At 44.7% G+C, this 19,984-nt stretch overlaps 1 protein-coding gene across 4 annotated transcripts in view; it reads right to left on the bottom strand.

The window, feature by feature from the left end:
• The window catches only part of Apba2 (amyloid beta precursor protein binding family A member 2), a 223,923-nt gene that overhangs the window by 90,368 nt on the left and 113,571 nt on the right, over window positions 1-19,984 (bottom strand). The gene's annotated exons all lie outside the window — the stretch shown is intronic.

The following is a 19,984-nucleotide window of genomic DNA, read 5'->3' as shown; positions in this document are numbered from 1 at the left end:
GACCCAAGGTGACCCTGGAGCAGTACAGGGGCCCAGGCTGTGACTGCTCCCTTGATGGACCAGAGCTCGTGTTCTCTGATGTTTCTCCAGCATCAGGTTCTTCCTGCTCATGGCTCTGCCATCTCCCAAGCCTCTTGGACCCTGCTTTTTACAAAGAAGTGATGGTTCACCAGACTCAGCACCAACGCTCTGGCCTCTAAGCATCCCTGCATCCCTCCCATGCACAGTCAGGAGCTGCTCGTTGGCCTCTGTGCCATCAGATACTCCCCATGCCCAGGCTTCCTTCTCTGCAGCTACTCTTCCCCAACTGCCTGTTCCTCCTGGGAAGATGCCTATGGCAAGAGGATGTTCCAGGACCTTGGGACAGCAGCTTATTCCTCTTACCCATAGGTCCATGAAACTTAATTCTACAGGCCCTATAGGGATACACCACTGCCACTACCTAATGAGTCTGGGGGAGGGGGTCAACCAGACCCCCCCAGAACACCCAGGGGCTAAGCCATCAACAAAGGAGTACAAAGGAGCTGAGAAACCAAACATCAGATGGATACAATCAGAGTCTCTCAGCATGGTAATGAAAAGCACTGGAATGCTTTCAGTGCTGATAGTGACAGGGCGCCTCCAGAGGAAGAACTTGCCACCTCCAGCTCTCAGCCAAGTAGCAATGGGAACTACGAGGGAGTTGAAATCCATGCATCTTCACCAACAGTGCTCTGTGTTAATTTACCAGTACCCACACTCCCCTCAGAGACCTTGTCCCAGACCCCAGGATTCGCTCCTATGCAGAGAGAGGCCAATTGTTTTCACTCAGCACAGACCTGAGGAGGAAGAAAATGTAAGTGTGGTGAGTGGGTGCAAGAAGTCAGGGGAGACAAAGGCTGCAGTGAGTGCCGGAGTGGAAGCATCTACTAAAGAGAAAGAATACGGGAGGAAGAGCTTCCAAAGCACAGAGCGGCCAGCCCAAACAGAAGGACTAAAGAAGGACAGGAATGGAGGGGCAGCCCCTGAGAAGGAAGAAACTACGGATGAGCTTCAAAGCAGCAAGGTAATAATAAAGTCAAAGAGGTATTCAAGAAGGGGGGGGGGGGGCAACCAGGAAGCCAGAGCCAAAACCGAGAAGAAAGCACCAGCAAGACAAACGGGTAAATCAACAGAAAGTCAAACCTCAAGGAACGGGAGCTTCGGAAAGAAAGAAAGAAAGAAAGGGGAATAGAGAACTGCGGCTCCATTAAGAAAACTGAGCAGAGCGGGAGAGATGGATCAGTGGTCATGAGCGCGGAGTCTATAAGAGAGGAGTTAGAGAAAGGACTGAAGGAGTTGAAGGGGTTTACAACCCCATAGGAAGAACCACACTACCACCCAACCAGACCCCCCAGAACACCCAGGGGCTAAGCCAGCAACCAAGAAGTGCACATGGCTCCAGTTGCATATGTAGCAGAGGATGGCCTTGTCATACATCAATGGGAGGAGAGGTCCTTGGTCCTATGAAGGCTCAATAGATGCCCCCAGCGTAGGGGAATCGAGGATGGAGAGGTGGGAGTGGGTAGGTGGGTGGAGGAACACCCTCATAGAAGCAGGGAAGATGTGATAGGGGGTTTCTGGGAGGGAGGGAAACCTGGAAAGGGTTTGAAATGTAAATAAATAAAATATCCAATTTAAAAAAACAAAACAAAAAAAAAAAAACGAAAATAAAAAACTGAGCAGAAGCTTCCAGGCTAGCTCTGAGCTGAGTGCCCTGCTGCTCAGAGTCTCTTCCTCAGGGGAAGGGGGGACACAGGTGCCCTGAGCAGACGCAGAAGCATAAGTCTGAGACCTCCTGCTCAAGGCAGTGCACATAGACTTTTGCATCGCAGTTCCCCTCCTGCTTCGGAATCTCAGCAGGGCTGTCACGGCCACTATCCTCACCGTCTGGGTGCTCAGGCATGTTGGTTGCCTTTCTTGGGAAGACACACAGACATAATCAGCATGCCCTTGCCTTTTATTTTAAATTAAGGAAGCTATAGGAGATTATAGTGGCCAGGTAAGGTGGCTCAGTGGGCAGACGCGTTTGCTACGAACATAAAAACCTGAGTTCAATTTCAAGGCCTCATTGTGGAAGGAAATAAGCAACTGTCACAAGTTGTCCTCTAACCTCTACAGGTGTCCCATGGTATGCACATGGCCAAACACATGACTACACACATACCTACACACACATACATAATAAACAAATACATAAAAAATAAAAAATGTACAGTGTCTTTGGTCATGAAAAATTAAGGCTGCTTTGCAAGAACAGATCTCAGCTATAGCGCTCTAGAGCAAGCACATCCTGGGCTATAGCACCTGTGGCTCTCGCTTCCCTGGAAAACAGAGACAGTCAGGTAAACATCAGTAGTTAGGAAGTGCCATTTGCAGGTCTAAAGCCATGCCCATCAAATCTGGCTCTGAAGGGAGGCTTGCTGGAGCCTGGATGCTGACAATAAACACTCCACATCCAAGTTTTAGTCTCACATAGGTAAGCAAGGAATGATGTCACATAGGTAAGCAAGGAATGATGCCACCTTGGAAATTCATTTTTTAAAAATCTGCAGGTTGGTGTGCTCCAGCCTCGCGTAGAGAATTTGAGAACTTTCTATAGTAGTATGCTCTGCCCCATACTGTGGGCACTGAGGATGAAGACATGGCCCACTCAGCCAAGGAACTAAAGGTTAATGTATTACTTCATTTATGAAGCTGCACCTGACTAGCAGATGTCAGATTAAAAGTCTAGCTCTGAGATGCACATATTAAAGGGATGGTTTGAAAAGAAGAAAAATAATTAGAATTTAAGATGAGTTCCATGGAAATAGGTCCTCCTGGGTTCCTACAAAGTGGGAGGGATTGGTTGGATTTTTTTAGCAAGATATGTAAGAGGTTCTTCTCCCAAGTGCTGGGGACTGCCCAGAAATATGCAAATCAGAAGAGGCAAGATGAGGCAGGCTAGGACCTGGCTGAGTAACAGCAAGACAAAGGCCTTGCTCAGTGGGTAACTGTTGGCCACAGAGAGTTCCCAGCAGTTGAGTCTTTCCATCCCTAGATGGTGACAAAGAAGTCCAAACATCCTCCGAAGGGCAGAAGACACAAAGCTGAGGGAAGGAAGCCATTAGGCACAGTGCAGAGAGCTTTCCTACTTCATACATGACCAAGACGACACAATCGTTCCTCCAGGTCCTCCGTGAGCCTGCACAGAAAGGCTCAAATCATTTACAGACTAACCAGAAATCCTCACCACTAACTGCCTGTCATAAGAGACCCATAAAGGGCCATACTCAAGGCAAAGGCTCTCCCTGAGAAGCTTTTACCAGAAGGTTCCAGGTCGTCAGCATAAAGATCTCATTTCCTTGGGCTACATAGTGGGATGGCTGGACTCTATGGTATCTCTTTATCAGTCTGTTGAGAAACCTTCATTCTGTCTTCCACAGTGGTTGCAGTAAACAGCACCCCACACACACCTGGAGTGTGTCAGGAATCCCTTTCCTCTGCATCCTCAACAGCATGTGCCATCTTTTATTGGCAAAGTGTTCAGAAAAGCTAGGGTATAAATCATCCTAAACGTCCGACCAATGGATGGATAAAGAAAATTGAAAACCATTAGCATATGGAGTATTGCTCAGATAAAGTTGTATTATTCGCGACAGCCTGAACGAGTCCAGGGGAGGTTAAGTGAAATAAGTCAGGCCAAAAAGGGTAAGTGTTGTATGATCTCATTCCTATGTGAATCTAGAAAAAGTTTTCTCATGGAAACAGACTACAGCAATGGGTACGGGGGGGGGGGGGGGGGGGGGTGGAAGAGGTGAGTAACTATGGACAGAGAGAATGGTCACTGAGTTCCAACTTGTAACCAAAAAAGAAGAAACAAGTTCTCCTATTCGATTACATAGTATGGTAGTGGTAGTTAACAATAACACTTTGTACACTCTAAAGCAGCTACAACAGAGGAAATGGTGAGTGTCTGAAGTAAGGGGCATGCTAAGTATCTCCATGTGATCCTTACACAATGTGTGTGTGTGTGTGTGTGTGTGTGTGTGTGTGTGTGTGTGTGTGCATGCGTGCATTTGATGGACACGCTAAGTACCTACTTGTGAATCTTATACAATACTATGTGTGTATTAAATAGCACACTAAGAATATGTATAATTAGTATGTATCAGTATTTTAAAAGTTTTCATGAGTGTGGTGATCTTCTGAGATCGTTATTTTTTCCTTAAAGAAAGAGCAGATGCCTCTGCTATATATAGCCCTGTGGCTAGGGTTAGAGGTGAGGCAAGGCATGGAATGGCTCGTGCTCTATTCAACACACACGGTATCCTGCAAGATACTTAATGTATGGCTGTAAAGTGCAGATCCTGAAATACCATTAGGTACCACCAACCATAACCTGGTGGAAAAAGAAATATCATTTCTAAAAGATGCCCCACCCAGCTACAATGTGCTATCTTGCATCTGATAACCCTCCCAGAAAATACACCCAGAAGTTCTTAATGGCATTTGAAGAGCAGTGGAGAGCTGCCACAGTAACTAGGACCTGAGGGTCTGAGATAGGGACCTGCAGGGAAATACGTCTGGGCAACTCACCCCTCAGTGTTAGCCTCCTACTACTCAATATATGGAAACCAGATATCTGCAAGCCACAGGGTTGACAGGGGGTGGCAGTGGGGGGACAGCAAATCCTGATGGCAGGACTAAGCAGAGCTTAGAGAAGTTATAACCTGTGGCTAATATGGCAGGGACAACCAAGAGCCACGTTCCCAGGGACACAGAAGTGAGCCTGAACCTGGGTGTCTCAGGGAAAGATAGATGCTGGAGCCATGATGGAGATCATTTAATTATTTCTAACCCTGTTAGCTTCCAAATGAATGAGAATCAGGCTATGATTTATTTATTTAGCTTTAGTGCAATTACTGGGCAAAAAAAATCCCTAATCTATTCTTCTAACACTAGACCATTAATTCCACAGCTGTATTCCCCAGGTACTTGCAGCTTGACTCTTCCTGGGGTATTTCTGTTCCATCCGTATGTCCTCAGAGTCCATTCCACTTCGGGCACGTGGTCCTGGTCTGTCATGTCTAATGGAGACCTTCTGTCCTCTCCTTCTTCCTTCTTCTTCACCCTCCTTCCCCTTCCTCTCTCCTCATGGCCCCTACCTGTGACCCCACCCCACCCCCACCCAGTAACTAAAACCCTGCCTCCCTCTATTCTTCCCAGAAATTGACTGTTACCACTTTTATTGATCCAACAGTTTTAAGTTGGGGAGCAAAATTTATACACATAAAGTGTTAGGAGGAATTCAGTTGTCTTAGGGCAGCCATATCTCGGGGTACAGGATTTAGCATTAGAATACATAGTGGCACCAGAACAACCCCCAACACACAGTAACAGGGCAAACCGTGTGCTTATGCATCCCCTACCTGACATACCTAGGAGCACAGGTAGTTTCCATTTCAGACTTGTTTAGGGTTTAGGAATATTTGCATATGCATAGTAAGAACCTTGAGGGTAGAAGTTGAGTCTCAATAAAACGTTAAATATTTCACAGATTATACACATAGCCTGAAGGTGATTGATGCAATACTCATGGTAAGTGTATCGGTTTCCTTTCTGTTGCTGTGATAAGATATTCTGACAAGAGCAACTCACAGGAGAAGGGGCTAAGTTTACTTCACATATCAAAATACCATCGATCATGGCAGAGAAGTCAGGCAGCAAGGAGCCTGAGGTAGCTGGCCACATTATGCCCATCATTAGACGAGAACAGCACAGGCATGCACTCTGCTCCGTTGCTCCAGGAACCCTGCCTGGGGAATGGTGCTGCTGGCAGTAGGTAAGTCTTCCCTTCTCAATACAATGGAGATAATCCCCCATAGACATATTTGAGGCCCATCTCCCAGGTTAGTCTCACATGTGTCAAGCTGACATTTAAGATTAACTCCATCCTTTGTCAACATAGCTTTCCACCCTTGTTCCCATAAGCTCTGACTCTAGAACATTTTATATTTTAGATTTTTAGATTTGAAATGTTCAACCACATAGGTTTGGCTTATAACCCAAAGTATAAAATGAATCTTCCAAATTGTTATGAATGTAAGCAAATGAGCAAGACTAGAAGAATTTGGAAGCATAGAAAAATATTCCCACAGAGAATCCCCAATCATCTGTGTGGATGCCATCCTCTCATGGGGATGGCACCTCACTCCCACAAGATTAAGGTTTCTGTCAGCAGTGTAAGTTATGCTCTCCTGATTTAAGAGGTCCACAGTGGCACTTCCTAGAGTGACTGTCTGGCCCCATCCTATCACCTGCCTAGCCAGAAGAAAAACATTGGACATTGTGATTCTTATCTGTGTTCTTCAAAACCATCAAGGTCACCAAAGACAAGTAAGGCTTACATAGTTGTCTGGAAAAGCCTCCACAGGCATAATTCCTGAACTTAATATGGTCACAGATAAAAAAAAAAATCAAAGAAAATATAACTCACCGGCAGGTGCCAGTTTAACAATCTCATATGGATCCGGGTTCACCAGCTGCAATGTCTGTACATATAGCCAGAGGCTAGCAACAAAGAAATGAATGTGTTGTTTAAGGGAGCACCTAGCTCTCTCAGCCTCTATCAGTCGGCACCACTGCGTATCTGAAAGCACGCCAAAGCTTATCCATTCAGTATCGATGCGTTGATAATTAGTTCAAGGAGACTTCAGAACAAGAAGCATCCCCAAAGGAAAAGAGAAGGAATTCACATTGAAAAGAGTGGCCCACCAGTGCTGAGCGCTGGACAGACGTGTGCCTCACTTTGGACAGGGCAAGAACTGGCAGAGCCATGGAGAGTCAGACCCAAGACAGAGGTGAAGTAATGATTTACAAGCAGCAGGGCCAATATTGAAAGCAACGATGTACACACTACAGTCAGCAACCCTCACTCGCCGCCACACACGCTCCTGAACCGAGGACCTACACTCCGGTACCCACAGAATACTTAATCAAAATTAATTATATAGGGAAGTCTAAATGTAATAAACACGTTTCAAAACATTGACACTGAAAGGACATTTCAGACTACGGTATAATTGAGCTAGGAATAAACAACAAAGTACAACTTGGGAAAAAATGCACAACATTAGCAAATTAGCTCCTTTAAAATGACCCTCGGATCAAATGATAAGCTGCAACAATTAAACACGTTTTGGGTTAGTTAATGGTGAAAATATAATGTGTCAAAAAAAACTATGTTTCATGTTCATGTTCTTAGTAACCTTGTTCATAATAGCCATAGATAGAAGTCAGCTAGTGTCTGTCTGTGGATAAACAGAGAAATAAGATATAGTTTCATATGCAGTAGAATACTATTCAGCCTTAAAAAGGGGAGGTCCTAACATGAAAGCCATTATTTATTTTAAAAGCTAAAAAGAAGTCGACAAACCTTTTAGATTCCATTTGAATGGGGAAACTGAAAAGGTCAGCACCATACACAGATTTCAGAGAGGTCCTGTCAGAAGATGGTAGATGGGGAGACAGGCAAGATGGAACCTTCAAGAGACTGCTCTAGAAACACAAAAACACCACTGAACCACACACTGCAAGATGTTAAGACCTAAACTGTGTATTTTACCACAATTATAATAACAATGGGAAAGCCAGTTTAGGGGGACATTTACAAATTTGCACTCATATGTTAGAAAGTGGGAATAGGAAAGTAGGCACCTATTTTTTTTTTCTCTCATGAGGTTTTAAAGTAACAACATATTTAATTCAAAATAAAATAAAAGGAAGGGAAGAAATATTTCTTAAAAACAAACAAACAAACAAAAAGCAGAAAATGAAATGGATAACAAATCTAAAACAGGAAAACCCCAGGCACGGGGTGGGGAATATTATGGAAAATTAAAGACCACCTTGAGCTAGAAGCATACAGCAAGTCCTTCTCAAAAAGGGGGAGGGGCTCTACAGAGCCAGATATTAATTCTTCAGGAGAAATTAAATTAATAAATCCCCCCAACGAAAGATGAAAATGGGGATGTGGGAGAAGAGACGCGAATTCACAAATGTGAGTCATCATGAAAATGTGGCCAGCTCTCATAAGATGGTAATAAGCATTATGAGCAACTCAGTACCAGTAAGTGTGACATTTTTATGAGATGAAGAAATTACTGTGATCGTAAGTGCTGTCAACTTGACCCAACGTAGACTCACCTGGGAAAACAGTCTTCATGAGTGACTGTCTACAGTGGACTGGCCCATGGGCATGTATGTGGGGGGGGGTTGTCTTAATTAAGTTAATTGTTATAGGAAGAGCCAGCCCATAGTGGGTGGCACCATTCCCTAGAGAGGGAGTCCTGAAGTATGTCAGAGCACAAGTGAACAAGTGGATATACATTTATTTTTCCTGACTGACAGCTACTAAAAGTTCCTGCCTTGACTTAGGTAAAAGGAAGGAAAAGCTGCCAATATTTACCAAACTCTATCAAGGAGAAGAGGAGATGGCACCTCTTAACACTTCAAGTGGCACCCATTGCCTAGATCCCAATGTGCCTTGACACCACAGCCAAAAAACATACACTCCCTACATTTCTTTATCACCTTTCTTAGTATCTTTCTGACAAGTTGGCTCATAGTGTAGCTGCCTCTGTTCCTTTAGATTCATGAAGCCCCCATATAATTCATATTGTATCCTTATTTTTTGCATAGTTGAGAAATTATATATTTTCAGACTCATGGTTTTAGAGTTCTTTTCCACAGCCTTAAGGGCTGCCCTGAAAGTCCCAGGGTTCACCATTTTGCTGAGACATCAGCCACACCCTTGCCCCCCAGACTTATGCTGTCTCTGATTATTATGCAGTCATTAATGTTAACAGGGAGGACATTCCTCAGAGGAATGTGAAAATATGTTATGTTATTATATAAACAAACCTTATGCCCACAGCAGCCATGGACACTCGTGAAGGCTGAACCCTGTCACAGGGGCAGGAACCATGTCATTCTGTCTCCACCAAAGCCATGCCGGACCCGAGAGAGAGAGAGAGAGAGAGAGAGAGAGAGAGAGAGAGAGANGAGAGAGAAAGAAAGAAAGAAAGAAAGAAAGAAAGAAAGAAAGAAAGAAAGAAAGAAAGAAAGAAAGAAAGAAAGAAAGAAAGAAAGAAAGAAAACCATAATAAAGGGAGATTAAAAATCCAGGGACTGGAAAACTTCTTGTTATACCATTGTCAACTTCAAGATGGAGCTGGACCCCAAAGGATCTCATCAATGGAGTCTCTGCAAGGTTTGTGTTTAGAAACAAGTGTTTACATGGAAACTGAGAGATTTAATCTAAATTTTACATGGAAATGCAAAGGATAAACGCAGTAAGACACTCTCAAAGAACACAACTGGAGAAATGCACAGGGCAGCAAGTGCTTTGTAAAAGTGAGGTAATTAAGACGCTGCAGTGTTTATACTCTGACAAATAGGCCAGTGGGGCTGAATTCTGTCAATGATCTCATTTGTGAAAACGTGGCACCTCAGTGTTGACATCAAGCCAAGGGAGGTGGGATCGGCCTCCTACCCAAATGTAGTTCAGACACGAGACTGGTGATGGATGGTACATATGACCAGGAGGAGAACAAGACAGCCAGGAAGGCACATGGCACCAATAACACTGGAGAAAGTGGGAGGGGCCCTGGAGGTTAGGAAATTAGGCCTTGGAGGAGTCTGCAGGCAGTAACAGAGCTCACACAGTTTGAAGTTGTCAGTACCAAGAGCAATGGTATCTGGCCCTTCTTAGGATGGCTGTGGGGGAGAAAGAGAATGAGAACAAACTTTGAAAACCGCCAGACCTCAAGCAGAACCATGAAGGTATTGATTAATTTATGCTGTGTATACTGATCACCCACGAAAAGGAGAACAAATCTTGGCATCCACTTCAACCCAGAAATTCAGAAAAAAACAACTCAAAGTGAAAACAACAAAGCTGCAAAAATGTTAATTTCAGGGGCTGAAGAGGTGGCTCAGTGGTTAGGAACACTGGCTGTTCTTCCAGAGGACCTGGGATTGATTGTCAGCACCCACATGGTGGCTCACAACTGAGCCAGAGCGTCTGGCCCTCTCCTCTGTCCTCCATGTGGACGTACTTGCAGGTGTTTATCCATACGTAGTTATTAATTAACTTTTAAAAGAACTGCAGAGTGCTTTCAAGTTTTTGAAGTGTGTATAATGCCCTTACAAGGACATTTACCATATTGAATTGAAATATAATGCTGATAAGCCTTCATCAGAAGCTACCCTTGAAACCAAGATAGAAAGCAATTACATATATGTTGGGGTAATATGGCAAACACACATGTACTCATACATATAACACACTAAATGTGTTGACTATATGAAGTCCAACAAAGTGATATAAGGAAAAAGCCAGCAGAAAAAACTGAGCAAAATACCTGCAAAGTAACTTCAAGTAAGATTTCCAAAAACAATAAGAAACTTCTAAAAGGATATTTAACTTCATTAGTATTCTGTGAAATGCAAATTTAGGCTACAGGATCTCACTACACATCTGCCAGATATAAAATTAAAGCTGACAAGAGCAATTAGTAGCAAGATGTGAAGCAAACTCAACCCTGGCACTTATAGCTGAAAGTGGAATTTGGAACAAGCACTTCAGAAAATGGATTAGTCCTGTTCGCTAAAACACAAATGCATCCGGGTCCTACAGCCACTCCATTAGATCCCTAGAGAGAGAGACTCCCTAGAAATGCAATCATGTGCACCCAACATATAAGGATATTCCTAGAAGCAATAACGACCACAAAATGGAAAAGGATCTTTGTCCATCAAATGAAGAAACCACAAACTCTTGCATATCAACACCACGTAAATGTAGAACAGCAGTCGTCAGGAAATGACAACCACACTCAACGCCAGTGGATAACTCACAAGCACAACATGATGTGAAAGAAGTTATCTCAAAATAGTACATCCATTATTTTAAAATTCAAAAATCAGCAAAAACACCACATGGACATTTCTAGCAAACTTTGGGCAGGGCAGCTGTTGTGGTTTGAATGGGAAATGTTCCTCCATGGAGTCAAGTGTTTAAACACTTGGTCCCCAGCCGATGGCACCATCTGGAAAGCTACAGAACGACTTAGAAAGTGGAACCTTACTGCAACAAGCAGATCCCTGCGGGAAGTAAGTCATCATCAAGATAGCGTAGCCTGTCCACTCTCTGTGTCTTAATCCGCCAACATGTCAGGAGTCCCAGACACCCATTTCTGCTACCATGGAACCACCTGACAGCACGCCTTCCCTACCTCAGAGGCTGTATCCTCAAACTTCAAGTCGAAGTAAACCCCTGCTTCCTTTCTCAAGTTGCTTTTGCCACGACAATGAAAAAAGTTAGCTAATAAAGAAAACTGGCACCCAAAGTGGGACCACAGCTACGGTGAACCTGGCCGTGGTGTGGTTCTCAGCCCTTTAGTGTTAGTCTCTAAGAGGAATGTGGAAGAGTTTGGAACTTTGGACTAGAAAATTTCTAATGTGCTTCAAATGGAGTTAAATGTGCCATTCCAGTGGGAGCCTAAAGAAAATAATGCCAAGAGGAAAAGTAAACAGTGGGGAAGTAGCTTGTAAGGTTTGAGAGGGCGATGAGGACTCAGAGATGGAGAACAGAGGCATTCATGTTATGTTCTGGAAAAGAGTTTCACACCATCCTGCCTCTGACCTGAGACCTTGAGACTGAATTAAAATATAATCAGCTACTTTGTTTGGTGGGAATATCTTTCAAATAGGAAAGCCTTTATCCTGTAATATCATTACTACATATTGAATTTATCTGGGTTTACAATGAAGGAGGTCAAATAGAATAGAGATGTAAGTGTATGGTTTGCAAAAGGAAATGTACAGTTGCCGTCAAGGCAGGTTGTAAGCAGCATTGCTATTAATTAACATCATGGAAAATAAAACACTGCGTGCCCTGCACTGGGAACAAAGGGAAAGGTGTCCTGAGAGCAAGATTTCACCCAGTAAAGGGTCCTTCCTGCTTGTGAAATGAAAACTAACTTAAAAGAGTCTAAATTAAGAATACCACTATAGGTCTTGGTCTTGCTATGGACTGATCTTTCTTTGCTATGCTCCCATGCCTCTTTGGAGTGGTAATCTTCATGCTATTGTTAATTAAAAGTATATAACAGGTTTTTTGTTTGTTTGTTTGTTTTGGGGGTTGTTTTTTATAGGGGCTCATAGCTAAGAGGTTGTCTCCAGTGTCTGAGGGTTATTCTTGGTTGTCAATTTGGGAAGAGAGACCATCATCAGCCTCCATCAGATTCACCTGTGGGCATGTATATAGGGCATTTTCTTGATCGTTCACTGATGTAAGCGGGCTCAGCCCACTGTGGGCAGAACTGTCTCTAGACAACTGGGCCCAGGCTGTATAAGGAAAGAAAGGTAGCTAGTTGTAAGCCCAGGAGCAAGACAGTAAGCGGTCAGTTCCCCTCCTTGAGCTCCGCCTCAAGCCCCTGCCTTCAGTGCCTGCCTTGGCCTCCCTCCATAACGGATTGTAAAGTATAAAATGAAACTAATCTTTTCCTCCCTGAGTTGCTTTCTGTCTGGCGTATTTTATCACAGCTACAGAAAGCAAACTAGAGGTGTCTCAGAAGAGACTTTGGACTTCCAGTGGTGTTAGGCTTGGTGAAGACGACGAGACTTTCAAAGTGTGACTTAAAGTGTGACCTAATGCTTCCTTCACTGCTGAAGCTTCTCCTTTTGTTCCCTTTCAGCGGCTGGAAGCTTTGCGGAGCGGGATGTTGCCCTGAGGTCGCCACTCCCTTTACTCTGCTTTGCATCAGGATTTTCTTTAAGCTTTTTCTCACTCTGAGCACTGGACTTAGCTCCACGACACCTCCAGGTGCTCCTTTTCTCCTCAAACTGCATTTTGTACTTTTTCCTTTGCTCAGCCTGTTCCTCTTCATTATAAATCTGCACAGTGACTACTAATACTAGACTGTCTTGACATCTCTTCTTCCAAAGCCACTGATCTAAAACTCTTCAATTTCGCTTCAGGGAGATTATTAGGGCAGGGCAAAAAGCAGCCACAGTCTTTACCAAAATGACGCAAGAATGAGCTTTAAGACACTTACCAATAGTATCCCCTTCTGAGACCTCCCAAGCCAGGCCGTCACAGTCTATATTGCTCTCAGCACCACTGTCTTCCATGCTCCTATGAGGACAGCCCACTAAGCCCTGCTTTAAGTATTCAACTGCCTTTCTAATCCAATGTACTAAAACCCACATTCTGCCCACAAGCAGGATATGGTCATGCCTGTCATAGCAACACTTCACTCGCTTGTACCAACCTCTTAGTCACTGTTGTATTGCTGTGAAAGCATACCATGACCAAGTCAACTATTACAAGAGAACACATTTAATCGAAGGCTTGCTTACGATTTCAGAGGGTTAGTCCATTATCAGCATGGTGGGCAGCAAGTGTGGTGGTAAGCAGCATGCAGAGAGTCCTTCCTCACGCTGGAGAAGAAGCTGAGAGATCTACATCTGGATCCTCAGGCAGCAGGAAGAGAGAACTCCTGGGCCTGGCTTAGGTTTTTAAAGAAACTTCAAAGCTTGCCCCTAGGAACACACTTCCTCCAACAAGGCCACTCCTACTTCAGCAAAGCCACACCCTCCCTACCAAGAATCACCACTCCCAATTCATGGACTCAAGATAACAGGAAGTTGAGGCATCCTTTAGAAGGATGTTCTGCCTGTGGGCTGCACTGCAGCTTTGTCCATGCAGGAAGCTCACTTACCCTTCTTCACAGCCTTTCTGATGGACTTCAGGCCTACCTACACAGACTGCATCACCATATAAACTGCTTCCTCACAATCTCTTAAAACCCATCCCTGCTGAGCCCTGACTGGCAGGCTGAGAATCCCACCTATCCTCTATGGCATCAGCTCATTCCAAAACCGAACTGCTGGCACTCCCACCACCCCACCACACCCCCCAAAAATTGTGAGTGTCTTCACAGGGGTGTCTGTTATTCCCTAAGGGTCCAAAGCACAGGTGTGGTATAGCTTAACAATTCCATGGGTAACTGCCAGCACTATGGTGGGAACAAGCTTGCAGAGGTACACTTGATTGAATTAAATAGGTTTCTTCCCTACAGAACTTCCCAAGGCCTGCATTTAGCACGGCTCTTGGGGACTGTCCAGCTGGGGATATGTGGACTATATTCAGGAGCGTCGCCTGGGACTCCACAGAACACAGTTTGGGAAAGCATTCATGCACAGTGCTGTCATTAATTAGAATTGGACATAATTAACCCAATCCGAATATCATTAATAAAAAATTACCTACAGAAAAGGCTGACTTCCTTCAATTTAATCACACTAATTATGTTGTGCTCAACCTAGTCGCAGCTCCCTGTGCGAGTTTCTTAACACATTTTTCATCTTTTTACACAGGGTGTTGGTGATTTTTTCCCCCTCTCTTAACACAACTTAAAACACACACACATACAGTCTGTGTCAGAGCAGAAGTTTCCAAATATTTGAAAACACATTCTGAATCTGAGAACAAACAATCAGGGCCACCACCATGTCTCCTTCATGCCTTTTCTAGAGGATAGTATCAGAGAGTGCCCATGAGCTGCTCACCCCAACTGACCCACAACTCTTGAATTCTAATTAAATTCTTAATTCTAAGAAAGTAGAACTAAATAATGACCCCATACTTCCAGAGCACCCATTATCCATGAAGCACTGGGCTAAGGACATGGATCAGAGGTCACAGGAGTCCACACCAATACTAGCGATCCGGAGCAGAAGACCAACAGAAGGCAGGGCCGTGGGCTCAGGCTTCCAGCCAACACCGCAAAGGGTGAGTTGTGAGCCTTGTTTGGGAAGAGGTTCAGAAGTGCCTGAGAGATGGATGAGCATACATGGCCCAAAGCAACCTGGAATGTAGCTGCTGTGGACACCGGGCTAGGTCAGTGAGCACAGCTTGGCTCATGAGAAATCCCAGCACTGCAAAGAAGCGAAGGCAGCACCATCTGTGAAAAGGCGGGGCCGAAGCCAGCCAGTTAGTCCGCCAGGAAATGAAAGCAAGGTGGCACAAAGGGACACACAAGTACAGAGTGGGAATGGGTGCCAAATGTGGTGTTTACCACAATATCTTGTGTGTGTGTGTGTGTGTGTGTGTGTGTGTGTGTGTGTGTGTATGGACATACACACATACACAGTCTTGTGTACGTGTTTGTGTGTGTATGTGTGTTGAGGTGCACACATGCACACATAATCTTGTGTATGTGCTTATGTGTGGGCAGGTACATGTGCACAGAAAGTGAAAATCAGGGATCATTCCTTAGATACCATCCACCCTTCATTTCTTTATTGGTTTTTAAATTATTCTATTACATTTATTTATATGTACATTTGTATGTGTGTGTGTGTAAACAAAGAAGTGTCACAGTGAGAATGTGGAGGTCAAAAGACAATTTGAGGAGTTCACTTTTCTCCCAGAATTACACACAGGTCATCTGGTTTAGGAACAAGAGCCTGCTGAGCTGTCTTACCACTCCCTATCTTGTTACTGGATACAAAGTTGCTCACTGGGCGGGCTGGGCCGGCTGTCCAGGAAACCCCAGGGATCCACCTGTCTCTACCTCCCCTGTGCTGGTATTTATTAAAAACATACACCTCGGTCTTTGTATGTGCACTGTGAGAGTCAAACTTCAGTCCTTATGTTTACAAGGCAAGCATTAGCAACTGAGCTGTCTCCGGGTCCTACCACCTCTCCTTCCATCAGTTTGTGGGATAGAGAGCACATAGACCCATGAGCACCCGCCACTCAGGCTGAACCGTAATTAGTCTCTATTTCCCACACCACTAGACCCACAACACCAGTAAAGACATTCTCTCCTATGTAAAAAGGGGCCTGGCTGTTTCTATTATGTTTTAATTTCTTTCAAAAGAAAAAAAAAAAGTTCATGTGATCTATGGTAATTTCTATGTGTCAGTTTGACTGGGCCACACCTGGCTAACTACCGTGAGTTCTGGCCACCTCGATTTGGGTATTTTTGGAAGATGTGCGTTTGAATTGATGTCCTAGATAAAGCAGATGTCCCTCTCAGGCTTAGGGGACCACCAACAATCCAGGGAGGGCCTGAATAGAACAAAGAGGTGACAGAAACTGCTCTCTGTCTGACTGCTTGAGCCCAGACATCAGTGCCCTGCCCACTGTGCTATGGGGCTGTTGGGCCTGGGCAGGAAGCTTCACTCCACATTCTAGTTCTTAAAACTGTGTGGCATGGGCTCTGCTAGATCTCCAGTGATGGGCAGATCATAGGACCTTGTGAGCCAATAACTGTAATAAAATAAACCCACCTACAGTAAATCTTAAGACATGTAAATGATAGGCTAATAGGTTGATCTCCTGACTTCTGGTTTTCTGGAAAACCTTGACTAAACTCACGGCCAACACAAAGCATAGACAGCCAAGAGTGGAATGGTTGGGTCATGGGGTTCCACATTCTGTTCTTTTTATAAACTATGCAGTTGCTCTCTGGGGCACTTTTAACCAATCTGCCCTCAATAAGAAAGGCACAAAAGCCTCCCTTGCTCATCCCATTCTTGGTTCATCCCCATCTGCCAAACTGCGGGTATGAAACAGTCTCTCATTGTCTATCTTGGCAGCTTCCCAATTGAAGACGAGAAGTGTTCATTTATCTCCTTTTCGTGATATTTGCCCATTTTTTAATTCTCTTATCTTTTTCTTATTGATTTAAAAGAGTTCTTTGCACAGACAAAAAGCTAACCTCTTGCAGTAATCCATTATGACTACTGCAACCTGAATCTCTTTAAAATGTTTACTGACATATAATTAATTGTTCTTTTGAGGGGGAAAGAGGGAGGGAAGGTCTTCCTTGTACTTTTCTCCTTCATATACAAGTCTTCTCATCTATGTGAGCTATAGCATGGGATCCCACTTTACCTTTGACTACATAGTCCATCTGTTGTCCTTCGTGTCATGGCTTAAATATGAAACATCTCCCACTAGTCCATATGGTAAATTCTTGACCTCTAGTTAGAGTCACTATTTTAGAAAATGGAGACTTTAGGGGTTTGGAATCTAGTTGGAAGACTAGAATCTCCATAAGGATAGGCTGCTGAAGGTTAAATTGATGTTTCTGGTTCTTTCTCTGCTCCGTGGACACCATACTATGAGTTAAATGGCCACGTCTTACCACACCTTCCCAGATCTGCCATACTCTCACACGCCTCCCCCACCCTGCTGGACAGAAACCTCTGAAACTATGAGCTTAAAAAACTTCTTCTCCCTTCAAGTTGTCTCTATCAAGTTATGCTGTTGTGGATTGAGTGAAAGTGGCCCTCGCGGGCTCATATGTTTGAGTGCTTGGTCCATGGTTGGTCACACTGTTTGAGAAGGATTAGGAAGTATGACTTTGTTGGAGGAGGTGTATCACTGGGAGGGAACCTTGAAGTTTCAAAAGCCCTCATCATTCCTAGTTAACTCTCTCGGCCTCGTGCCTGTGGATCAAGAGGTAAGTTCTCCGCCCTTCCTTCCTCCCCCAAGCCTAAACCCTAACCCTCTGAAACTGTAAGCAAGTTAAATGCTCTCATTTACACATCACCTTACTCAGGGCTGCTTTATCACAGCAATAGAAAAGCAATAAGACAAGCTTCTTGCCATACAATAGGGAAAATACCTAGCAGGGCCATTGTCACGGGGATGTTCCTACACACATGACATCTTACCATAAGAGTCACTTCACTTCTGTGTCACCTGTGCCTCTCTCACCACACAAATACCACAGTCCCAATCATAGCAGTCCTACACCCAGAACCCCCGGCCCTGGCCTAAAGCCACCCTCTCAGTGCTCCAGCTCTATGTGCTGTTTTCCAAACCTGGATGTCAGGGCTTCACACAGCCCCGACACACATCTGTGCTGGGGCAGGAACAGCTTTGCTTATTCCAGCAGCTGTCTTCATGACGACCGTTCCTGATACTCTGAGCCCTCTGCCATTTAGATACAGCTTCCGTGAGTCTCCGTGATCCTGCAGGATAACCACTGAGCTTAGGATCTTATTCCCCAGGCATTCCGTAAACAGAGGCCCAATATACACACAGAGAATCACGAGGGCTACAAACCGATTATCCTAGGCAAAACCAGAAAGGGATCTCAAACCTTCACTGAACGTGGAAGCACATTTATAAAGTAATTTTACTACAAGACACCAGGCACATCATGGGCATTGGTATCCTGCGATTATAAAATGGCTCCATTTGCAGTAGAAAAAGATATAAAGCCAGGCCTTTGGTTCTTTTTGCTACTCTCCAAGCAGAGATCCATTCTGGCATAATTGACATTTAAAACTATCCATTTCATCACCACTTTTCTTCCTAAGAAGGCATACGCTTTCCTTCAGAGACACGGTAGGGAAGGGTGATGAACACATTCACATAAATGATGGGTTATCGCACTGCAGAAAGTAAGAGCGCTCGGGAGGGCCTCGGCTACTGCAACTGGTGTAGATCCTCTGTCAGTATTTCAGGACACATAAAACCCATCAGGCCTCTTCATAGGCTCAGAAGGGGGAAAAAAAAAAAAACCCTTCTACTTTGGAGGTATAAATTGAACCACCCCACGGAGCCATCTGACTGTGATACACCTGGAGTTCATCTGGAAGGTTTTGAGGAGGCAATTCCACAGCGGGTAGTTCCCGGAGGGTAGGAGGGATGAACTAGCTCTATGACCAAGGCTCTGAAGGATTAGAATTTCACTCCAGTTCATGAGGCTACATCCTCATTATGGAGGTCTTGCCTCACAAACGGTCCTCCCCACAAGTTACAAACAAAACCGTGTCCCTTTACAGAACCTGGCCCCTACATTTTCTAACATTTTCAAAGCTGAGCAAGGCCAATGTGCCTCTTGATATTAAGGGTGAATTATGTGCACAACTCTTAACAGAAAATATAATGAGATGGGAAAGGCCTATGGAGAGTACAGAGTAAATCTACAGAGTATCTAAAAAGCGAAGACAGAGAACCAGTTTGGAAACACCCAGCCAAGACCCATCAGAAGCCACAGTGAAACTCTGAAGCTCCGCCTTGTCGCCCCGTCCTCCCCCGAATGGATCTGACTGTTCTACAGCTCCTAACTGCTTATAAACACACCACGGCCAAGAGCCACCGCACAACGTATCCACGACATTCGTGACAAGAACTTTGCCAATGTGTTGCATAGGAATTCCTGCCTGTGCATTGCACCAGCCTTCTGAGCAACCCCTCAAACATAAGGTAGATGCTGGGTTAGAGAGGGAGCTTGATAGAGCTATCTCGCTTTACAAACAAACAAACATCACAATGTATGATCCATGGACTTGCGTTACCCAGAGCAAAGCAAATTGCTGCTTCTGAATATAGCCTTGACTCCAGAATCCCACTCTTGCCCCGGTAAGCCTTCTCTTCATCCTCAGAACTGCTATGCAGCTTCCCCACATAGGATACTCAAAGTTTCCCTCTCCTTCTGAACACCACAGACCATCACCTCACTACGAGTGACACGGCATGGTTGCTCCATCCTAGTCCAGTGGCTGCTCCTTCTCATGAATCCAGGGGAAGTCATGGAGCTGAGTGGAGGTGCTGACTGGCTCTGGGTCAGGACACAGAGATGATGTAAGGCTCAACTTCCTGACCTTAACAACCCTCCCTACTGTCAAACCACACCCTAACCCATCCAGCAGGTTTCCCATATCCAGGCCGACTGGTACACTTCTAGCCCAGGAAGATAAGCCCGTCAGTTCCCTTGCAGTCCAGAATTCACCTTGCCACTGTCTTCTTTGCTCTTTCAACTCAAGGCTGGCCTCAAGCTCTGTCCTGCAGGATCCTACAGGGCAAACCGAGGCAGATGGTAACCTGAAGCCACCTGGCCTCTTTCTGATCTGAATTGGATGTCTTGTGCTTGACTTCCTAGCCTTCCCC

The sequence above is a fragment of the Mus pahari genome, chromosome 1, assembly GCF_900095145.1.
Source record: "Mus pahari chromosome 1, PAHARI_EIJ_v1.1, whole genome shotgun sequence".
In the NCBI taxonomy this organism is placed as follows: domain Eukaryota; kingdom Metazoa; phylum Chordata; class Mammalia; order Rodentia; family Muridae; genus Mus; species Mus pahari.
Note: the sequence above shows the minus strand (reverse complement) of the source record. Positions and strands in the feature narration are given on the sequence as shown.